Raw genomic sequence first — 23,197 nt, forward strand, 5'->3', positions numbered from 1 at the left:
TGAAGGAGTTGCTATACTGGACAGAGAGGATATCACAGCTGTGCTGAATGGTAGACTCAAACAGTGAGGCAATACGTGCAGAGCTCAAAAATAGGAAGGGTACGTTAACAATGTTGGAACTGTACTACAGGCCTCCCAACAGCAAGTGTAAGATAGAGGTATAAATATGTAGACAGATTATGGACAAATGTAGGAGCAACAGGGTGGTGGTGATGGAAGATTTTAATTTTCCCAACATTGACTGGGATTCACTTTGTGTTAGAGGTTTGGATGGAGCAGAATTTGTAAGGAGCATCCAAGAGGGTCTTCTAGAGCAGTATGTAAATTAACCAATTGGGAAGGTGCCATACTGAACCTGGTGTTGGGAAAATGAGCCAAGCCAGTTTGTTGATGTTTCAGTAAGGGATTACTTTGGGAATAGTTATCACAATTCCATAAGTTTTAGAATACTCATGGACAAAGATGAGAGTAGTCCTAAAGGAAGAGTGCTAAACTGGGGGAAAGTCAACAATACCAAAATTCAGCAGGAGCTGGGAAATGTAGATCGGGAGCAGTATTTTGAAGGTAAATCCATATTTGATATGTGGGAGGCTTTTAAAGAGAGTTTGATTGGAGTTCAGGAGAGATATGTTTCTGTGAAAATGAGGGATTAAAATGGCAAGATTAAGGAATCATGGATGACAGGTGAAATTGTGAAACTAACTAAGAGGAAAAAGGATGTGTTCATAACATCTCGGCGACTGAAGACAGACAAAGCGTTGGAAGAACATGGGCAATGTATGACCAATCTGAAATGAGGAATTAAGAGGGCTAAAGGGGGTCATGAAATATCTTTTGCAAACAGGGTTAAGGAAAACCACAAGTTTTTTTGCATAAATAAGGAGCAAGAGGGTAACTAGAAAAAGGGTTGGCCCACTCAAAGACAAAAAATGAAAGTTATGCATGGAGTCAGAGAAAATGGGTGAGATTCTTAACGAGTACTTTGTATCGGTATTCACCAAGGAGAGGGACATAACTGATGCTGAGATTAGGGATAGGTCTTTGAGTACTCTAGGTCAAGTCAGCATAAGGAGGGAGGTGGTTTTGGGTATTCTAAAAGGCATTAAGGTAGACAAGTCCACAGGTCCAGATAGGATCTACCCCAGGTTACTGAGGGAAGCGAGAGAGGAAATAGCTAGGACTTTAACAGATATCTTTGTAGCATCCTTGAACACAGGTGAGGTCCCAGAGGACTGGAAAATTGCCAATGTTCGCCTCTTGTTTAAGAAGGGTAGCAGAGATACTTCAGCTAATTATAGACTGGTGAGCCTGATGTCAGTGGTTGGGAAGTTGCTGGAGAAGATACTGAGGGATAGGATCTATTCTCATTTGGAAGAAAATGGGCCTATCTGTAATGGACAGCATGATTTTGTGCGAGGAAGGTCATGTCTAACAAACCTAATAGACTTCTTTGAGGTGGTGACAAAGTTGATTGATGGGGGAAGGTAGATGTCATATACATGGACCTTAGTAAGACGTTTGATAAGGTTTCCCATGGTAGGTTGATGAAGAAGGTGAAGTCCCATGGGGTCCAGGGTGTTCTAGCTCGATGGATAGAGAACTGGCTGGAGACCTGTGACCAGTGTTGTTCCACAGGGATCCATGCTGGGACCATTGTGGTTTAATCTAAATAAATGATTTGGAGGAATGTATCAGTTGCCTGATGAGCAAGTTTGCAGATGATATCAAGATTGGTGGAGTAGCAGATAATAAAAGGGACTGTCAGAGAATGCAGCATAAGATAGATAGATTGGAGAACTGGGCAGTGAGATGGCAGATGGAGTCCAATCTGGGCAAATGTGAGGTGATGCATTTTGAAAGATTCAATTCAAGAGCGAACTATACAGTAAATAGAAAAGAACTGGGGAAAATTGATGTACAAAGAGATCTGGGTGTTCAGGTCGATTGGACCCTGAAGGTGGCAATACAGGTCAATAGAGTGGTCAAGAAGGCAAACAACACACTTTCCTTCATCGGACGGGGTATTGAGTACAAGAGTTGGCAGGTCATGTTACAGTTGTGCCAGACTTTGATACAGCCACTTTTGGAATAATGCATACAGTTGTAATTGCCACATTACCAGAAGGATGTGGATGCTTTGGAGACGGTACAGAAGAGGATCACCAAGATGTTGCCTGATATGGAGGGTGCTAGCTATGTAGAGAGGTTGGGTAGATTAGGATTATTTTAGTTAGAAAGACAGAGGTTGAGTGGGGACCTGATTGAAACCTACAAAATCATGAGAGGTATTGACAGGGTGGATACCAAGAAGCTTTCTCCTAGAGCGGGGGACTTAATTACTGGGGGAAGTGAGTTCAAAGTGAGAGGGGAAAGGTGTAAGGGACATATGCGTGGAAAGTTCTTTACGCAGAGGGTGGTGGGTGCCTGGAATGTGTTGCCTGTGGAGGTGGTAGAGACGGGAATGATAGCATCGTTTAATATGTATCTAGACAGGTACATGAATGGGCAGGCAGCAGAGGGATATAGATCTTTAGAAAATAGGCAGCAGGTTTAGAAGTAAGATTTGGATTGGTGCAGGCTTGGAGGGCCAAAGGTCCTGTTCCTGTGCTGTAATTTTCTTTGTTCTTTACCATGAGTGTAAATTTGATTACCAAAATGGCAAAGTCCATTTTTCTATATTGCTACCTAGAATAAAAGAAACAATCCCCATGCATTTTAATAAAATCAAAATAATTTGTTTGTGATGAACAAAAAAATCTTATTCCTAATGCAGATGGTAAATATTAAGTAATATCTAAAGTATGACCAAGAATTAAAAGTGTCTTGTTTTAATCACAAACAAGCAGAGACACTCACACTACACAGAGACAGATCTCTGGGGAGATTATACTTTATTTTTTTTCAAACGAGGCAACAGGAAAAAAATAACTCCCATGGGCCAAAGTCTGGCAACAAAGGATAAATTGTGATAACTTCTGAGGCCTACAAAATTTTCTGTTAGTGAAACAAAATTGCTGACAGCTGTAGTTTGGTGATTAATGCAGGTCTAGAGTCATAGAGATGCACAAGACGGAAACAGATCCTTCGGTCCAACTCGTCCATGCCAACCAGATATTCTAAACTAATCTAGTCCCATTTGCCAACGCTTGGCCCCTATCCCTTGAAACCCTTCCTATTCATGTACTCATCCAGATGCTTTTTTAAAATGTTGTAATTGTACCAGTCTCCACCACATCCTCTGGCAGCTAATTCCAAACAAGCACCACCCTCTGCGTGAAAACGTTGCCCCTTAGGTCCCTTTTATATCTTTCCCCTCACACCCTAACCCTGTGCCCTCTGGTTCTGGACTCTCCCACCCCAGGGTAAAGGCCTTGATATTTACCCCATCCACGTCCCTTATGATTTTATGAACATCTATAAAGGTCCCCCCTCAGTCTCCGATGCTCCAGGGAAAACAGCCACAGCCTTTTCAGCCTCTCCCTATAGCTCAAACCCTCCAACCCTGGCTACATCCTTGTAAATCTTTTCTGAACCCATTCAGGTTTCTCAACATCCTTCCGATAGGAGGGAGACAAGAATTGCATACAATATTCCAAAAGTGGCCAAACCAATGTACTGTACAGCTGCAACATGACCTCCCAACTCCGATACTCAATGCTCTGACCAATAAAGGAAAGCATACCAAACACTGCCTTCTTCTGGCATCATCAATGAAGTGAAAGCAAAGTCACTTCTGATGAAGGGTCTCTGGACCTGAGTCATGTTCTCTGCTTTCTCTCCACAGATGCTGCCAGAACTGCCGAGTTCCTCCAGCAAATTCTGATCTTGTTTCTGTCGAGAGACTGCAACTATTGGGATGTCTTCTCTTCTCACTGACATCAAACGGGGTTGCTGGATAACCTTTAATATGATTTTAATAATAGTCTGCTCTTCAGTAACGAAAGCAATAAATCCCATTTATTATACATTTGCTTTGCGCAGCTGCTTATCCAAAGTTAATAGATTTCCACAGAAACAGCAGGTGCTTTAAAGCACAAATAAAACTATTGACTTCCATAATTAGTAGGTGAGTCACAACCCACACACTGCTTAACACAATCCAAGAAATCACATGATCCCGTTCAATCCAGAAAAATGTCCAAATAGTTCCATTTCTTTCAGCGTCCGTCACAGAATCTTTAAGTACAAATAATTATTCCCAACACCAAGGAAGTTCATGTCTTCTTAAGTGTATGAATGCAGAACCTGACTCAATGGCTTGGACTTTGCCATTGAAATAGCAATGAGGCTTGTAGCCTGTTACCATGGAATGAATCAGGCAGCAACTGCTGATATCCATAAACCCAGTTGAATAAGGAAACTTGAAACTGACCTCAGAGTCTGTAATACAGATTTAAAGGAAGTTAAGGCATAGTGTGACTGTTGCTCGATTGGGAATCCAGAGACCCAGGTACTGTTCTGGGGAATTCCACCACAGGACATGGTGAAACTTGAATTCAAAAAAGCTGGAATTAAATGATGATTGGAATTTTATCTCTAATGAAAATATTGTCAAAACAAAACAATCTGGAAAGAAAACTGCCATTTGACCTGGTTTGGCCCACATCTAACTCCAGACTGTCGCATGGTTGACTTTTAACAACCCACTAAAATGAAACTCATTCTTGATGAAGGGCTTTTGCCCGAAACGTCAATTTTCCTGCTCCTCAGATGCTGCCTGACCTGCTGTGCTTTTCCAGCACCACTCTAATCTTGACATTACCCACTGAAATGACCAAGCAAGCCATTTAGTTGTATCAAACTGTGAAAAAACTTACAGGCAGAATGAAACTAGTTGGACCCCTTACATCGACGTAGGCAGCAACGACAGCAGACTCAGCCCAGCCAACAGTACAAAGTTCTGCTTAACAACATCTGGCACCAGTACACAAATTGGGAAAGCTGGCTCACAAACTCGTCAAGCAGATGATCAGCATTGTCTGTAAAGTACGATTCCATGAATATAGTTATGTCTCAACCAAGGTAATCACCATCTCTGGATATTTCCTGACCTATTCATGGGACACACCAGTAAAGTGCTATACCATCAAGAGGGAGTGCTAAGCATTGAATCACATCACATGAGGTCTCATGTCATCAAGACAAACATGAGCAAGAATATCTCCTACCAATTATCATATGCTGACCTTCTCAGCTCACAAATCAGTACTCCATGTTGAACACTACTGAAGGTGGCAAGGGGACAGAATCTGCTCTGGGTGGGGACTTCAATGTCAACCACTGGGTCTGCAGCAAGTGATGAGGGAAAAATACACTTAACTTCATCCTCCCGAACCTGGATATATCCATGATATCATCCAATGACCACCACACAATGTTAGGGGAGACAAAGTCCCATCTTCACATTGTGGAGAGCCTCCATTGTGTTGAATGACAATGTTGACATACCAAATGGAATTAACTTCAAACAGATCAAGCAACTCAAGACTATGCATCCATGAGACAGGCAGACCATTAGCAGCTTCAAAATTGCACTCAAACACAATATGCAAATTCATGGCCTGGTATATCCCTAATTCTATCATTGTTATCAAGCCTTGGCATTAATCCAGGTTCAATAAAGAGTGTGGGCGGGTATGCAAGGCACACCAAGCACAACTAAAACTGGTGTCAGAACTTGGTAAAGCAACAATGCAAGACTACTTGAATGTGAAGCATCATGAACAGAATGCAAAAGATAGAGCTAAATGATCCCACAATCAGACTGTGATGGAGTACTCCCGAATTAACTAGATGGTTGCAGCTCTAACAACATTCAAGAAACTTGAAACCATTCAGGACAAAGCTGCCTGCTTGACATATCCAAAAGTAGCCACTCCCTCCACCACTGGCACTCAGTCGTAGCAGTGTGGACTATTGAAAAGATGCATTGCAGAAAAACACCCAGACTACCTAGACAGCATCTTCCAAACCCATAACTACTCCAATCTAGAAGGAAATGGGCAGAAAATATATGGGAACACCACGATCTTCAGGTTCCCATCTAAACTAGTCACTGTCCTGACTTGGAAATATATCATTGATCCTTCAGCATTGTTGGATCAAAATCCGGCAATTTCCTCACTAACAGTATTGTGGGTCTACCTACATGAACTGTAGTGGGTAAAGAGGGTAGATCACTACCACCGTCCCAAGGTCAACTCATGATGGAAAGTAAATGCTGGCCTAGCCGACGATGGCCACACCACCTGAATTAAAAATATAAAACTGGGGAAAACAGCACATCAGCACAATAGATAAGGCGAAGGCCATTTGCAAAAATCTTCAGCCAGAAGTGCCAAATGAATCTGTCATCTCCAGAGGTCCCCAGCACCAGAGGTCCCCAGCATTACAGATGTTAGACTCAGCCAATTCAATGCATTCAATGTGACATCAAGAAATGGCTGAAGGCACTGGAAACTGTAAAGGTTATGGGTGCTGACAACATTCTGGCAATAAGGACTGATGTCTTGTGCTCCATAACTCACTATGGCTTTAATCTATCTGTTTCAGTATGCCTATCACACTAGCATCTAATGAACAATGTGGAAAATTGCCCAGGGTATACTTTGTGCAGGGAAAGCTGGGCAATACTAATCCCTTCCTTTACAAAATTATGCTTGTACCTATACCAAATGCAGTGGTTCAAGAAAGCAGCTCAACACTGCCCTTCTCAAGGGTCCCTAGGGATATGTAAAAAAGCCTGCCAAGCCAGTGATGCCCACATACCATAAATGAATTAATAAAAGCTGCTGTCCAATTTTCTCAGCTCTTCCACAAGCTTTGTTAGAAATACACATTTCTGAAAGATGCTGCATAAAAAGGCATGGAGGATGTGGAGTCATGTTACCTCGTAATTAATCATGAAAAAAATTAGGAGTGATGAACTTTACTATAAATACACTGATATGATATCGGAAGTTTTAATTACTGACACTCTCCCTGAATTTTAGAAGTTATTTTTTCTTTACTTTGTCGCATCAATTTTCCTTTCTTAAGCTCGTCTTTTATCTCTACTTTGCTGTCTGTAATTGGTTTTCAATTGGATTATATGTCCCAAATTAAAATTCTTGATTTCAACTTTGTAGGCTTGATTTCAGCCCTTTGAAAATCAGGCTGTGGGTTTGTATTCCATACCTGAGCTCCACCCTGCCACCTGGCTACTTTCCGGAAGGCATAACGAGTTTGGAGGGGGCCATGTAGCCACTTTCACACACACAGCAGATACCAACTCAATCAACTGTGCTCCAGTTAAGGCCTGTTAACTGGTGTTTTTTAGTATTTGGGTGCGCGCAGTGTCGGGTTCCCTGCCTGCCTGGGATCAACAGTTGTCTCAGACATCAATAGAGTGGCTTCCTCCAGCTTACGGTGGCAGATTAACTGCAGAACCCATGTCAAATTTAAGATTTTCAAAAATTGGAGAGAGGTTACATTCAACCTGAACATGTTCTCCCTCCGAAGCCTACCATAACATACTACTGTTTTTGGAAGTCATTAATTGGATAGCAAGCCTGCTTTCTTGCCATTAAACTGACCATTCTGGGAAAAATTATATTGAGTGACTATTTCCCAGACAGTGCAGTCTTCTGACACCCATTTGAGCCCAATGGGAGGATTCAGGAGCCAGCAGGGAAAATCCTGCTGTCTGTATCTCTGCACAGATTCTTGAATGTGGTCAGTTGAAGAGACATGCTGTTTCTCAATTAATTCAATAATGCAAAAAATCCCCTTTGGAAGGCATCACATTATACACCAGTAATAAATCAATGGCCCCTAAAGGATCTTTGAACACTTGTGAATCTAACAAACAGGAAGTGTTGTTCCTTCATCTCTGTCTCCAAAACTGTAGGAACATGTTTAGATTTTGTTAAGGATGCACTAAAGAATTCAGACTTTCTACAAAAGGTATAGAAACTAATAGGCCAATCAAATCACACCTGTAATAATCATATTGGTAAAATTTTCCCAGTTATTTCAAATAACAAAATAGAATAGTAATTTATTGTACTTGTATTTATGAAAATACAGCGGCATTTTAATTGCAAAATTATGAAAGGAAATAATTGAGACAAAGTTCATATTTTGTTCACTCTCTGGCATCTGGGTTTCTAAATTGGCTATGGGACACCACCGCAGAGGGCACCAAAGCTGGGATTCTTGGTCTGGGCCCACCACACTGCCACCACTGAAGCCACTACACCACAGCCTTAGCAAGGAGGGACAGACTGAACCCACCAAGACACCAATGCTGAAGCCGTTGCTCAAGCAGTTGCCACCCAAAGCCACCATATTGACACCATAGGCATGAGGAATGACCCAGAACTACCATGCTGCCACAGTTACAGCCACACCACCACCAAGGGGAATGGCCCAGACCCAGCGAAGGCACAGCCTTCGAGAAAGCCAGGGCCACTATGGCCACAAGGAACAAATATCCAGATCCAGCATGCTTCCACCATCGCAGCACACCCTCACAACCACCCTTCTCCATCACAGCCGCCGAAAAGTAATAAAGGTGAGCTTTGACTCAAAAGTGAAATTGAGAAATGAAGTAATAAAGCAAATTTTTAAAAAAGAATACGGAAAAATGTGGCTGTTGAGGTGAGCAGAAACACTGAACCGGTACACTTCTTACCCTCCCACCACCGCCACCATTTTGTCAGTAATTAAGTGGGTATAAAAAACACACACACACACTTACCAGAGTGTAAGACACAGTTATTAGATGTGTTACCTCAAATCCACAGAGGAAATCATCCTGATTGAATCTATTTCCATTCTACTGGTGACCAAGACAACACCTATATAATAAATTTTCCTTTTTAATCTCAGATCTCTGTCATGTTGCTTCAGTAAATGAGCTGATTATTCATATATCACCACACCACGGACATCTGAAATATTTAAATATTGTGTTTTATTAATGACAATGCTCTCATGATTTGCTTTACTTGTAGTATAATGTTTGAAGATGACTGACAAATTGGCCTAACCACTGATTACTACTAGGACATAAATACTAATATGAAACAAAGCTGAATTTAATATTTATCCAAGTAAAAAGTCCAGATCAACCTGGCATTTGGTGAAAAGTCTATTTAATGGCAACCCTGAGGAATTATTTGCCCATATAAGTAATCTTGCCCTTTAACTATCTACTCAATATGTGATGAGGACTGTAGCCTTTCACAGCTACATAACAAATTTTGTAGAATATGTTAATAACAAGCATTCTTTCACTCATTCATTCATCTGACACAAGAGCAGTATTCAGCAAAATACCTCCTCGTTAATTTGAATTTGACCATGATGTAGTAGTTAGGATTTAATGGACAACAAGTGGAGGTTAGATATAAACTCATTAGCATAAAAAGTTGAACTTAGAATTGCATAACAAAGGAAAATTTAGAAGCTTTATTCCCTGATCTTCAGTTATTGTACACAATTGCTGACTGTTAGCCATTATCTATTTAATATCTGAATTTTTCCAAAACAAAGTATTCACAGAAAACTAGCATGAAACATGGTAAACTGGTAAAATAAGAGCAGCAACTGGTAACATTTGTCTATATTTTGTACATTCTGCAACTTGACGTTTACAGATACTTTTGCACTGTAAAGTTTGAAAAAGCTGTGTATCAACTGCCAAGTTATAAAAAATTCTTAATATACAGCAATAATCATTTATAGCACAATTATGCATGCAGATTACTACTTTGAAGTTGCTTTTAAATCCTATTTTGATTTATGCGTTTTTCTTTGTGGCATATTTTAATGCACAAGTATAGTATCTCAAAACCAGAAACCTTGGGACTGAATCAATGCCAAATCTTGAGTTTGCTGGTTTTTGAAGTCAAAATCTTAAATCCATTAATAGGTGAAACATAAAATCAAAATGAATAATTTTATTAAAGTTTTAGAAAGAATGCATGATAGTGAACAAAAAATGTTTGAGTAAAAAGGTTTAATAACAACCTAACTAAAACTGACTCACAAGCTGTGCTGAATTCAAAGTATGTGAATGTTAATGAAACTGAGTGGGGTTGGACCAAGCGTTACTTGGAATGTGAGTTGAAGATTTTCAACCAACCTGCTGCATCACCATACCAATGCGCAACCCATCCAAATTGCCTCAGTAAGTTATTCATTTATTAACAATGAAATTCACATTATGGGAGGAGGAACTTTGAGCCAAGAATATACGTGACAATAATACTCTGTATGAACACGTGCCCATATTTTAATGTCTCTGCAAGTTCCAGAATCACAAAGTCAAAATACAGACAAATTGGTTTGTGCTGTAGACTGCAGGACATAGCTCAGGCCTCTGAGCATAAGGGTTTGGATGTCATGTTGAGACCATAAGACATAGGAGCGGAAATTAGGTTATTTAGCCCATTGAATCTGCTCCGCCATTCAATCATAGCTGATAGGTTTTTCAATCTTATTCTTCCACTTTCTCCCTGAAACCTTTGATCCCCTTAGCAATCAAAAATTTATCTGAATTTTAAATATACACCATGGCAATGATTTCAGCAGATTAACCACTCTGTGGCTAAAGAGGTTTCTCCTTATCTCTGTTATAAAAGGTCTTCCCTTTACTCTAAGGTTGTGCCCTGAGATTGTACAGGACATTGGTGAAGCCTCTTCTGGAGTATTGTGTGTAGTTCTCGTTGCTCTGCTATAGGAAGGATATTATTAAATTGGACAAGGTTCAGAAGAAATTTACCAGAATGTTACCAGGAATGGAGGGCTTGAGATATAAAAATAAGCTGCATAGGTTGGGACCTTTTTCACTGGAAGGAGGAGGTTGAGGTTTGTAGAGGTTGAAAAATCATGTAGGGCATAGATAAGGTGAATAGCAGTGGTCTTTTCCCTCAGGTGGGTGAGTTCAAGATTAGGGAGCATATTTTTAAGTTGAGAGGTGAAAGATTTAAAAAGGACATGAGGGTCAACTTTCTTTTTACACAGAGTGTGGTTTGTGTGTGGAATGAACTGCCAGAGAAAGCGGTGGATGCAGGTAAGTTTGTAACATTTAAAAAGACATCTGGAAAAGTACGTGAATGGAAATGATTTGGAGGGATATGGGCAAAATACAGGCAAGTGGGGACTAGTTTAGTTTGGGAACATGGTCAGTATGGACTAGTTGGACCTAAAAATCTGTTTCAATGCTGTATAGCACAAAGACTCCATGACTAATGTTAAAAGATATTAAAGTGTCTATTTTTAAGACAACTCCAGTTTTATGATATCTGAATTTAAGAGACTATATCTGCATATTTTGTTAGTCTTCATATATGTAATTCTCATTATGTTCAATTGGTTTTGGTTAGTCTAGCACATCAGAAAGAGCAATGCTGCTCTGCAACTCAATTCGTCCACATCTCCATTAAGCACCTCACTGCATTATTCTTCAGGGGACTCTTCAATAACATGCACATGACCTTGTGTGACTTGCATATGGAACAGGCTTTATTTCACAATAGCTGAATATAATTCAGAGCAATATGTTGGAACTTTGTCTGGAGTTGATTTTTCTCCATTATATTAAAGACAAGCTTGCAAAAAGCCTATTTACACCCATTGAACTACAACTTCATAAGTTATAACTTGGAGTTATTAGTATCATATTTTCTAATTAAAGTTTACATAAGCATACTCTCCTATTGCTTGCATTTATTGCAAGTAGTTTTCTAAAAGCATGTTCATATCTTCTGCTGATAGGTATTGTTTAATTGGAGTGTTCCTCATTGTTTGAAGCCTGTGTTGTATCCAATTTATATTAATTGTAGAAAAGTTAAGATCAAATTCAGAATATAATTCACGTCTGTTTGAATTAATTTCACAATTTTTGTTGACTGAAAAATATATTTTGTTGAAGTACCTTCGTAAAGATAGTTAATTAAAGTCGCTGACCCACTGAAATTATTTGCTTTGTGTTCAATCTTGTGTGTAATTGAGTGCTGTGATTGTGCTCTCCTAGCAAGAACGATGCTTCCTAAAAATACTAATATCATAAATATGTATTGTTAGCATGGCACTACTTAATCATTATTTCATTAAAACATGCTTTATGTTGGTGAAATAGTAGCTTCTGAATTAAAATAAATTCATGAGTTTATCAAACACATTGAGGTAATTTTTCTGTACACAGTTATCCACATTTTACTTCTACATATCTAAATTGCACTGTCACTTAAAGCAACTAGTGACCTCTCAGCATGATTTACAGAAACGAGTGAAAGTATTTTGATTAAAAAAAGAAAGGCCAATGAAGCATTGTTTCTTCAAAAGCCAAAATACATTCAAGTGAAACTGAACAGTAAAATTACAATTTCCCAAGAACAATAAAGGAAATATAAAGTAAGGAAAATTCCTCAGCTTTATTCCCAGATCTCCAGTTACTGCACATAATTGCTGACTGCTAGCCATCTTCTATTTAATGTCTGAATTTTTCCAATAAAAAGTAATCCCAACGAGTACTGGTATAAAACAAATAGTTTACAATTATGTTTATTATTGCGATAATTCATCACATTACTTTCGGTTTTATCGTTTGACTCAAGGCTTTACACTTCAGAGGAATGCATGTGCCACAAAGCTTACAAGTCAAGTTTTTTTGAGCTATGTTGAGACTACAGATCTGAGCAGATCAAGAATAGCTTGAACCTAAACGATACATTACTTTCAATTGCTTTGTGGTTAATCTATAAAAATCTGGATGTCCTTTATCCAGGTTATTTCAAACATAGGTTAGTTTGCTTAGTTAATAATCTCATTGAAAATGTACAGGAAGACTCATTTCTGCAGTTTGAATGAAATTGTCACTATAATAAATTTTCAGCTGACTGCTTCTGTTGATGAGGAAATGGGCAGGAACAGCATGCCGTCCACCCATTGATAGTAGTAGGAGGCTTTACGCATGTTCAAAGTCAAGCTCGCTTAAATCAAAATTGGTGAAGTCCTAGAAAGCCACTCACATGTAAGCGATTGTTACAGATGACAATGTAAGCACAATATTGAATGAATTTCTTAGCAACGGCCAGGAAAAGGCACCAACAACCTTAATTCAGCTGACCCCATAAAATCCTTTTCACTAACACCTGGTTAAGTTGAAACAGCTTTTTTTTTACATACTGGTAAAGTAGCAACCTGACACTGAAATGAGGCTGTGAGCATGTCTATCAGTCAATGTTCCAGAACCAGTAATCAATACCTCTACGGCATAATAAAAGCATGAGAGCAGTGAGTACAATGAGTTGAATATTGGCCTGGGAGACCACAAAACCGAACTTGTATTTCATGAATAAAAGAGAACCTAGGCCTTCCAAATTGAAGAAATATCACTGCAAATCCAATGAGAGGAACAAGGGTCTAAAAAATGCTGTAGATAATTGTAATTGTCAGTAATACCACTACTAACCAAACAATCCCGAAAAATGTAGTTGCCAAACTAAACTTGAAATGATTTGTAAAATAAGTAGATTAAGTGTGAAATCAACTTGATCTGTGTTCATTAATTGACCTGTCACAGATATATTCTATCAGTGGTACCGTTGATAGGAATGACTACCAGAAATGCATGTAAGGGCAAAGATGAACATCCATAGAGATTTTTTTCACTGATCCATTGTAATATCAACAAATGTATCAAAAGAAAATCTGAAACTGTGAAAGAAGTAGTAAGTCTCCTGCACATACCTTTATCTCCACATCTAGTTCTCACAACGAGGATCTCATCTATTGTGTACTGTCACATTGCTAAGTGCGAGAAATTTTCAACAACCCAAAATTGACTACACAATGTTCAGCAACAGCAGGAAATTCGCATACTATTACAATATGTCTCAATACCCCTTGTCAAGGTTTATTTGGATATTTAGTTGAGTTCCAGCAAGAGCACCAGAAAATGCCTTTAAAAGGTGCCAACACTGGTAGCCTTTAACATTGGGTTATCTATATGCTAAATACAAAACTCAACAGGCCATGATTATAAGTAAGAGTTTCCACAGGTGTCAGATCATAATGGACCTACAAGTGACCAGTCAGAAATGCTGCTAGATGATTAACACATCAGGATCACAATCTAGTGTCACATAGACTCTCTGCTCTGGTAGATTTACTGAGGTGGGATGATAGTTCTCAAGATCTGTTTCATTTCTAAAGGAATAGGAGGCAAGCCAAACAGAGATTCAATGTCTCCTCTACAAGCTTTTAAATATCCCACTCTCTGAAAGACCTGAGGTGTCCTCAAACTCTCCACCCTACTCAGCTGTGGTGCCCCTTTTGACATTCTGTTTCTGCCAATATCCCATGTGGTTGACTAGTTAGGCTAGCACAGAGAAAATAGAAAGTGGAATAGCAAAAGAATAGGGCAGCAGCAATAGTTTTGGAACTTTAGAAGCAGTTAGAAGGCAATGAATATTGAAATGAGGAAATGGTCTTATCTGCAGAAACCAGGGGTTTTGTCCCATTGTTTACCCCGCACTCCTAACTTCATTATTGCTGCTCAATCTTGCACTTTCTGCCTTTGCCCTAACTAGCTCTGATGCCCTAGTCTATTGAGCTTCCAGCATTTTCCAGTTTGCCCCTGGTCATTTTCAAATTTATTCAAATACACATCCTAGATTTTTTTTAAGCAGAAGCAATACTTTGGTGCTTTCAGGAGTCAACTCGTCAGACTATTTAAAATTCTTGAGTTGCTAAAGTATCACATACAGCAATTGTTAATTATATGAAAGGCAGCTACTTTGGGAAAAGACATTTTTAAAAATCTTCAATTCATGTTTTGTGTCAAGAATAAAGATAAAGATATACAAGATGAAGTGCTGAAAAATAAATTTCAGCAATGTTATATTCATGTACGTTTCAAGGCTTATGATCAGGACTGTCACTGAGCAGTTCTCTGGAGCTCCAGGCATCTTCAAGCTCTTATCCATGTAGTTGCATCTCCAGAATAGCTTGGATCACCATCACAACAATTTCCTAAACCAGGCTACTGCAGGTTACAAATATGTGAAATATAAAAACTGGATCATACCTTGAAATCCCTTCTCGAGAGGAGAGCTTTAAAGGTCTCAAAGCCACTGAATTTGAAAAAAAGCTGCATCCTAGAAAGTACAGTTGATTCTCCCTGGCAGATTACTACTCAGGAGTTGAAGGCAAAAATGAACTCTGATGTCTTTTTCTTTTGTTATGCGTTGACATAGGGTATCCATTATCTTGGTAATGCTACAGTGAGCAAACCAACCGAAGACTGCTAAATCTCCTGACAATTCTTTAAACTGCAGAAACATTCAATGATTTTACTTCTATTATTAGCACAGAGCTGTGTACTTAATTTCAGGTCTGATTCCATAAGATCAAAGCATTTATCTGTAGCTTCTTCAGGAGGCTGTGCAAATAACTTAGGTTGTCAATAGGGTTTAAAACTAAATAGTGATTGGGAGGGTTCTTGAGAGAGGAAATTAAAGAAAGAAAGAAATGGCAAGGCAGGAGTGCATGGTAGTAATATGGATAATAATAATCGAAGTGTAGCTAGAAATGACAGAGCACACAAAAGTAACCAGAAAATAGAATATGAATAGGGAAAAGAAACATAAAAAGTCAAAGTTAAGGCTGATTACCTCTGTACGTTTGTAAAGATGGAGATGGCACAATGATAAATAAATTTGGTAATCTGATAGCCATTGCAAAGAATTGGGCAGAATTTTCCACTCAATAATTGTGATTAGGTCATTGTAGGTGGATAATATCATACCTGCACTTCACTTCAATTAAACACTAAGGAGGAAGACCTTTCTGTCCTGCTCAAATTGATGTCCTTAAACAGCTAATCAAGGACCACTTTAGGATAAAACTGCTGCAAGTGGGCATGTGACCTGTGGGTGTGTACGTTCAGGTCTGTTATCCTGTCGGCTGCATTACTGGGTTCTACACTCTCCTGTGACTTCAAGGGTAACTAGTGATTTCATAGGTCTTTGAGGTAAGTGGCACAATGTGTCTCTAATTGGCTAATTAAACGATCAGCTTGCCCATGCCCTTCATGCATGAGACGTCAACATGTTCATATGGAAAATTTAACCTTTTTGTCTCCTCCTCACAATTTGCTTTCTCACCTGCCTTTGCATCATCAGCAAATCTGGCTGCAGTTCACTTCGTCTATTATCCAAGTCAATCTTCTAATCACTAATGGAAACACGTTCCAAATTTCCTCATAAAACAATCACTCATTCCAGATACCAACCGAGTAAACCTCCTCTGGAGCACCTCCAATGCAGTTAGAGCATTGCTTAAATCGGGAAGACCAAAACTGTACAGAGTACTTGAGATGTGGTCTCGTCAATACCCTATGTAACTGAAACATAATGTTCTTAATTTTATGTCCAATTCCTCTTGTAATAAAGAATACTATTCCTTTAGTCTTCTTAATTGCTATGCTCACTTTTTGTGACTCAAGCACAATGAATACCTGGATTCTGGTGCACCTCAGAATTCTGGATTTCCTGTCTTGTCCCTCTCTTCCCAGTATGAGAGATGTTCCCTTGCAGTGAGACAAAAGGAAGAAAGGAGTGAGATGAAACTAGGTAGAAGATCTGTGGCGTGAACGTGCAGGAACAACAAGGATAATGAAATGCCCCAAGTGAGCAGGAAGTACAGAAGGCAGGTGAAGTTAGTAGTTTACTAGTTTAGAACTGTCAGGTAGAGATGTTGTGTGCTATGGTGAGAGTTGGAGATCATTACCCTTGATGATATCATTGTACATTGGCAGAGTTAAATTGAGTGTAAGGAAGCAGAGAGAAAATAGTGGCACTTACCCTAGCAGACATAGAAGGTCATGATCAAGCTGGACATTTCATTTGGCTCATGAAATGGCATGGAACCCGCTATTGTTTAGGTCCTGCTGTCATCTCCTTTGCTAGTCCACATGAAAAAGAATAGCTCCCTTCTGCATCATTCCATCCAGCAACACCTCCAGGTCCCTTTTGCCGAAGCAGGGTACCATCTGCGACATGACCTTTCCTGACATTGCCCAGCAGCCGAGTATGAACACTGGCTCATACTGTTTGAAATGGTGTGCCGCTATGGATGAAATAAAATGCCAACAGCACAACTGGTGCAATGTCCCAGCAGCAGTGAACAGTCCTACTGCCATCTGATTGTATAGGATGGTTGCCATGGAACCCAGACATATAACCAACATGGTGAACAGTGGAAGATTGCATGAGAGAAATCTGTGAGCTACTGACTGGAAGATCTGTATGAATCCCCCTAAAAATAATACTTAGCCAAAACAAAAGGGAAATGCAGCCCTCCATGTGGATTTTACATCAGCATTATCGGAAATATTATTTATGGAAAACATCCTGGAAGAGGCAAATGTGGATTTACCTTTAGCACTCAACACATTTTTCCAAGAGAAACATCTGTTAACTTAGACTTGTATATTAATATGCATTAAACAAGTTCAATCCTGGGAGAACTTTGGAAACATTGGCAAAGATGCATTAATTCTGTTGGTATTAGATTACTACTGACTAATATACTTAGAAAATATGTTAGGTTTAATTCAGGTGATAATCCAGCAGTGCTATCTCAAGATATATTTCCTGGAGTGTTAAATATGCCATCATGAATACTGCCATTCAAATAATATATCAATTTATAATGTCTTTCATAAAAATGAATTGCATACCTTATTATTTGCATGGTGGGTTCCATGTGTCAAAGCTTCTATTTCAGCCTTCACTTCACTTTATGAACCGTCAGGAATGCATGCAATGATTTCCATATGCTAGCATCAAAAAATTGTGTCCTTAAAGTTCTGTTCTTTTTCATTGGCTTTTAGAAAATTATAATTAACATTTTAATTACTATGGCCTGAAGTTTTCCATTCTTTGGCAAGATGTAATTTTGAGTGAGATTCATGGTGGGCAGTCCACTATGACCCATATCATATTTTCTCACCCAATCTTCTGCTCTTCGTCTCATGAATTATGCAACTGGCCACAATGGCATACATCAACTTGGATCATGCAGCAGGAGAGGTGGGGTACTTGCCACTACCAGGATATTGCGGTGTTCACACTACAAAATAGTCCAACAGTAAAGTGTGAAGGCCATATCAATACACATGAATAGTAAAAAGGTGGTACAGGAAGATAAAGACTGACTACAGGCCAAAATAGGAATTTACATTTTGAGACTGGAGGCATGGCTGGTGTGCAAAATGATTATTTTGCATCTGTCTTTCCTTATGAGGCAGATGTTGCCTCGGCCATGGTGACAGAGGATGGAATTCAATCAAGTTGATAAAGAGGTTTTTTTGTATAAGCTGTTGGTACTGTACTTAAAATGATTTAGATCCTAGGAACAGGTCAGGTGCATCCAAGGATTTTGAAGGAATTGAGAGCAGCAATTGCAAATACAGCAGCAATAATCATTCAATCTTCCCTGGATTTTGGGTGATGCCAGAGGATTGGAAAATTGCAAACATTACACCTTTGTTCAATAAAAGTTGTAAAGTTTGTCCCAGCAATTACAGTGATGTCTGTTTAACTTCAACAGTGGGGAAGCTTTTAGAAACAATCATTCAGGATAGAACTGAAATAAATATACAACAATATGGATTAATTCAGAAGAGACAGGATGGATTTGTTGAGGGGAAATTTGTCTCACCTGCTGCAATTCTTTGAAAAAGTAACAGAGAGAATTGAAGACGGTAAATCTGTTGACATGACCTACTTCCAAAAGATGATGGATACAATGCCACACAATACGCTTGTAAGGGCAGTTATAGGTCATGGAATAAAAGGGATAATAGCAGCATGAATACAAAATTGGCTGAATGATAGGATACCAAGGGTAATGGTTAACATTTTTTGGACAGGAAGAAGGACTGTAGTGGAGTTCATTAGAGGTCAGTATTTGGAGCCTTGCTTTTCCTGTTATATATAAATAATTTAATTCTTGGTATGCAAGGGACATGTTCAAAGTCTGTGAATGACACAAATCTTGTGAGAATTGTATATTATGAGGAGGCCAATATTGATATGTTGGTGGAGCGGGAAGCTAAGTGGTAAGCAAAGTTTGATGTGAGTAATGCAAGGTGATGCATTTTGGCATAATGGACACAGACATGAGAAGTAAGATTCAGAAAGTGGTGTAGGAGCAGAGAGTCCTCTGTGTGCATGCGCATAAATTATTAAATGTGACAGGACAGATAGAGAGAGAGCTGTTAACAAAGCATGCCCTATTAGTGACTTCATAAATAGTGGCACAGAATACAAGAGCTATGAAGTTATGATGAACTTATAAAAGGCACTTGGGCCTCAGCTGGAGTGCTGTGTACAGTTCTGGGGTGACACAATAGGAAGGATGTGAATCCTTTGAAGAGAGTGCAGAAGAGGTTTATGAGAATTGTTATGAGGAAAGGTTGGAGAAGGTGGGACTGTCTCTCTTGGAGAGGAGAAGGCTAAGCAGAGATTTTATAGAACATTTCAAAATCATGAGCAGTCTGGACTGGCTGGATACAGAGAAACTGTTCCCATTGATAATCTGTCAAGAACTGGAGAGGAATGTTTTGTGAAAGAAGTAAACGCAAGGTGAGATCAAAGATTTTCACACAGTGAATACTTGGAGATGGAATGTACAGCCTGGAAAAGTTGTGATGGTAGGTCCAGTTGAGTTATTCATAAGGGCATTTGATGATTATTTAATTTGAAAAAAATGAGCAGGGTCATGGGAAAAAGGTAGGTAATTGGCATTAAATTAAAGTGCTATGAAAGCCAGTGCAGACATGATGGGCTAGATGGCTTCTTTCAGCACTGTAACTGTTCCATGATTCAGTGTTGCCATTTTAAAATCCCACTTACACACTCCTTCAGATCCTGGGAAACAAGAACTGTCCTTCAAACTGCAGTATTCCACCATTATCACCAATGAAATAGCCCAGAAAGGCATGTTTACTCTTCAGTTCACCAGCAGGGATTTGGAGATGTTGGGGATGGGCTTATGGAGGTGAAGCCAGTGCTTCTTCCTTCTGACTAATGAAGGAGGCTATAGCATCAAACTGGGCTAGACCTGGATAATAAACCTGGTCAGTGTGGTGCCCAGGGTGAAACACAACACAAAGCTGTGCAGAGAGAGGGATAATGATCTTCTGCAGTGCACAAGGCTAGTCCTCTAACTCCGCCACTGCATACACCTCTCACCAAGGCACATAGATTCTAACTTTTTATTCCACACAATGGTTTTTGCCCACTTCAACCATCCAAACTATTAACCCTTTCTGCTCTCGACACTCCCTACTCACTCACTGGGGAGAGTTCAGCAATGCTCCTTCGTCTGAATCACCACTAACTATTATTCCATCTACTTCCCTATCATACTCAGTCTATGGTTTTGTCTCACTGGAGAAAAAAATTGCCCCTGCCCAGACTGACATTGCCATAGCAGCTGCACTGACATACCTGTGATCCCAGACTGACAGCATTTGCATAACTGACCATGGTCAACTTCCTGGACTGGAATGGATGACTTCCTTGGCTGACTGTGGCAGTATCCCCCAACCAACAGTGTTCTCCTTGTCTCCAGCACAGACTTTCATCCCCTTTGACTTGCACAGATAGTTTTTAGGTTGAAGTGCTTGCCGTGTTTTTGCCATATCAGCTGCGAGCATATGCTGTAAGGATGACATTGACATAGCACAGTGCCAAATAGCAACATGACCACACCTATGAACATTCATCACTCTGAAATGTGAAAAGCTGCCACCTTTCCTTATTTGCTTAAAAAAAAGCAATGCAAACCACAGAGGATGGCAGCATCCAAGTCAGCAAATATTGAGTGAGTGCTTAGAAATGAAGCTAAAATCCATCAAACCCACACTTTGTTGATGCATGCAATGCATTTGTGCATATAAATGTGCATAAAGTAACCTGGCAGAAGTCTGTACATTTTAAGTGACCCTATGCTCTAAACTGGACTCTTGAAGGACAGAGGTGGTATGTGAGTTGATCCCAAAGCCTTGATGTGGTGAAACTGATGGCTTGATCCATTTGCATGGATGAAGGGTGCAAGAGGTGTGTAAAGTCAGCATAGTCTTATCAGACCATAGAGCTGCTCTCTCATTCGAGAAGGACAACAGGTAGTGGTTAACCTGAAGGTTATCGTGCCTCAGGACAGGGTTAAGGTTGAGAAGGAGAATCCTTCATCGTAACCTCAGCTGGTGTGGGAATTTTGGACCCAGGCTGCTGATAGCTCTCCACATCACAAACTGGCCATTCAGCCAACTGAGCTAACCAGTTCTAATTTGACTATTCCTTACATTCTACCTGCGTAGCAATAGGCCATTCTGAATGTACACTTTCTTCAAGCAGTTGAGGTTTATCCAAACTTTCCATAGATGGTTAAAACCTGAGCCTTCATCATTTGGGTCAGTTGCCAGGTTATAGTTGCTGTCTATTGTGATACTAAGATTTGGGACTGTCATTATTTGACAATAGACAATAGACAATAGACAAAGGATGCAGGAGTAGGCCATTCTGCCCTTCAAGCCAGCACCACCATTCATTATGATCATCCTCAATCAGTATCCTGTTCCTGCCTTATCCCCAAAACTCTTCATTCCACTATTCTTAAGAGCTCTATCCAACTCTTTCTTGAAAATATCCAAAGACTTGGCCTCCACAGCTTCTGGGGCAGAGCATTCCACACACCCACCACTCTCTGGGTGAAGAAGTTTCTCCTCAACTCTGTTCTAAATGGCATACCCCTTATTTTTAAACTGTGTCCTCTGGTTCGGGACTCACCCATCAGCGGAAACATGCTTCCTGCCTCCAGAGTGTCCAGTCCTTTAATGATCTTATACGTCTCAGTCAGATCCCCTCTCAGCCTTCTAAACTCAAGGGTATACAAGTCCAGTCACTCCAATCTTTCAACGTAAGATAGTCTCGCCATTCCGGGAATTGACCTCGTGAACCTACGCTGCACTCCCTCAGTAGCCAGAATGTATTTCCTCAAATTTGGAGACCAAAACTGCACTCAATATTCCGGGTGCGGTCTCTCCAGGGTCATGTACAGCTGCAGAAGAACCTCTTTGCCTCTATACTCAATTCCTCTTGTTATGAAGGCCAGCATGCTATTAGCTTTCTTCACTGCCTGCTGTATCTGCATGCTTGCTTTCATTGAATGATGTACAAGAACACCTAGATCTCATTGTACTGCCCCTTTACCTAACTTGACTCCATTTAGGTAGTAATCTGCCTTCCTGTTCTTGCCACCAAAGCAGATAACCACACATTTATCCACATTAAACTGCATCTGCCATGCATCTGTCCACTCACCTAGCCTGTCCAGGTCACCCTGTAATCTCCTAACATCCTCCTCACATTTCACCCTGACACCCAGATTTGTATCATCAGCAAATTTGCTAATATTACTTTTACTACCATCATCTATATCATTAATGTATATTGTAAAAAGCTGCAGTCCCAGCACTGATCCCTGCGGTCCACCACTGGTCACCGCCTGCCATTCCGAAAGGGAGCCATTTATCACTATTCTTTGTTTCCTGTCAGCCAACCAATTTTCAATCCAAGTCAGAATTTTGCCCCCAATGCCATGTGCCCTAATTTTGCTCACTAACCTCCTATGTGGGACTTTATCAAAGGCTTTCTGAAAGTCCCGGTACACTACATCCACTGGATCTCCCTTGTCCATCTTCAGAGTTACATCCTCAAAAAATTCCAGAAGATTAGTCAAGCATGATTTCCCCTTCATTAATCCATGCTGACTCTGACCTATCCTGTTACTGCTATCCAGATGTGTCATAATTACATCCTTTATAATTGACTCCAGCATCTTTCCCATCACTGAGGTCAGACTAACTGGTCTATAATTCCCTGCTTTCTCTCTCCCTCCTTTCTTAAAAAGTGGGACAACATTAGCCACCCTCCAATCCACAGGAACTGATCCTGAATCTATAGAACATTGGAAAATGATCACAAATGCATCCACGATTTCTAGTGCCACCTCCTTCAGTACCCTGGGATGTAGACCATCAGGCCCGGAGACTTATCAACCTTCACACCAAACAGTCTCTCCAATACCATTTCCTGGCAAATATAAATTCCCTTCCATTCAGGTCCTTCAGCTA

This window comes from Chiloscyllium punctatum, chromosome 6, assembly GCF_047496795.1.
Source record: "Chiloscyllium punctatum isolate Juve2018m chromosome 6, sChiPun1.3, whole genome shotgun sequence".
In the NCBI taxonomy this organism is placed as follows: domain Eukaryota; kingdom Metazoa; phylum Chordata; class Chondrichthyes; order Orectolobiformes; family Hemiscylliidae; genus Chiloscyllium; species Chiloscyllium punctatum.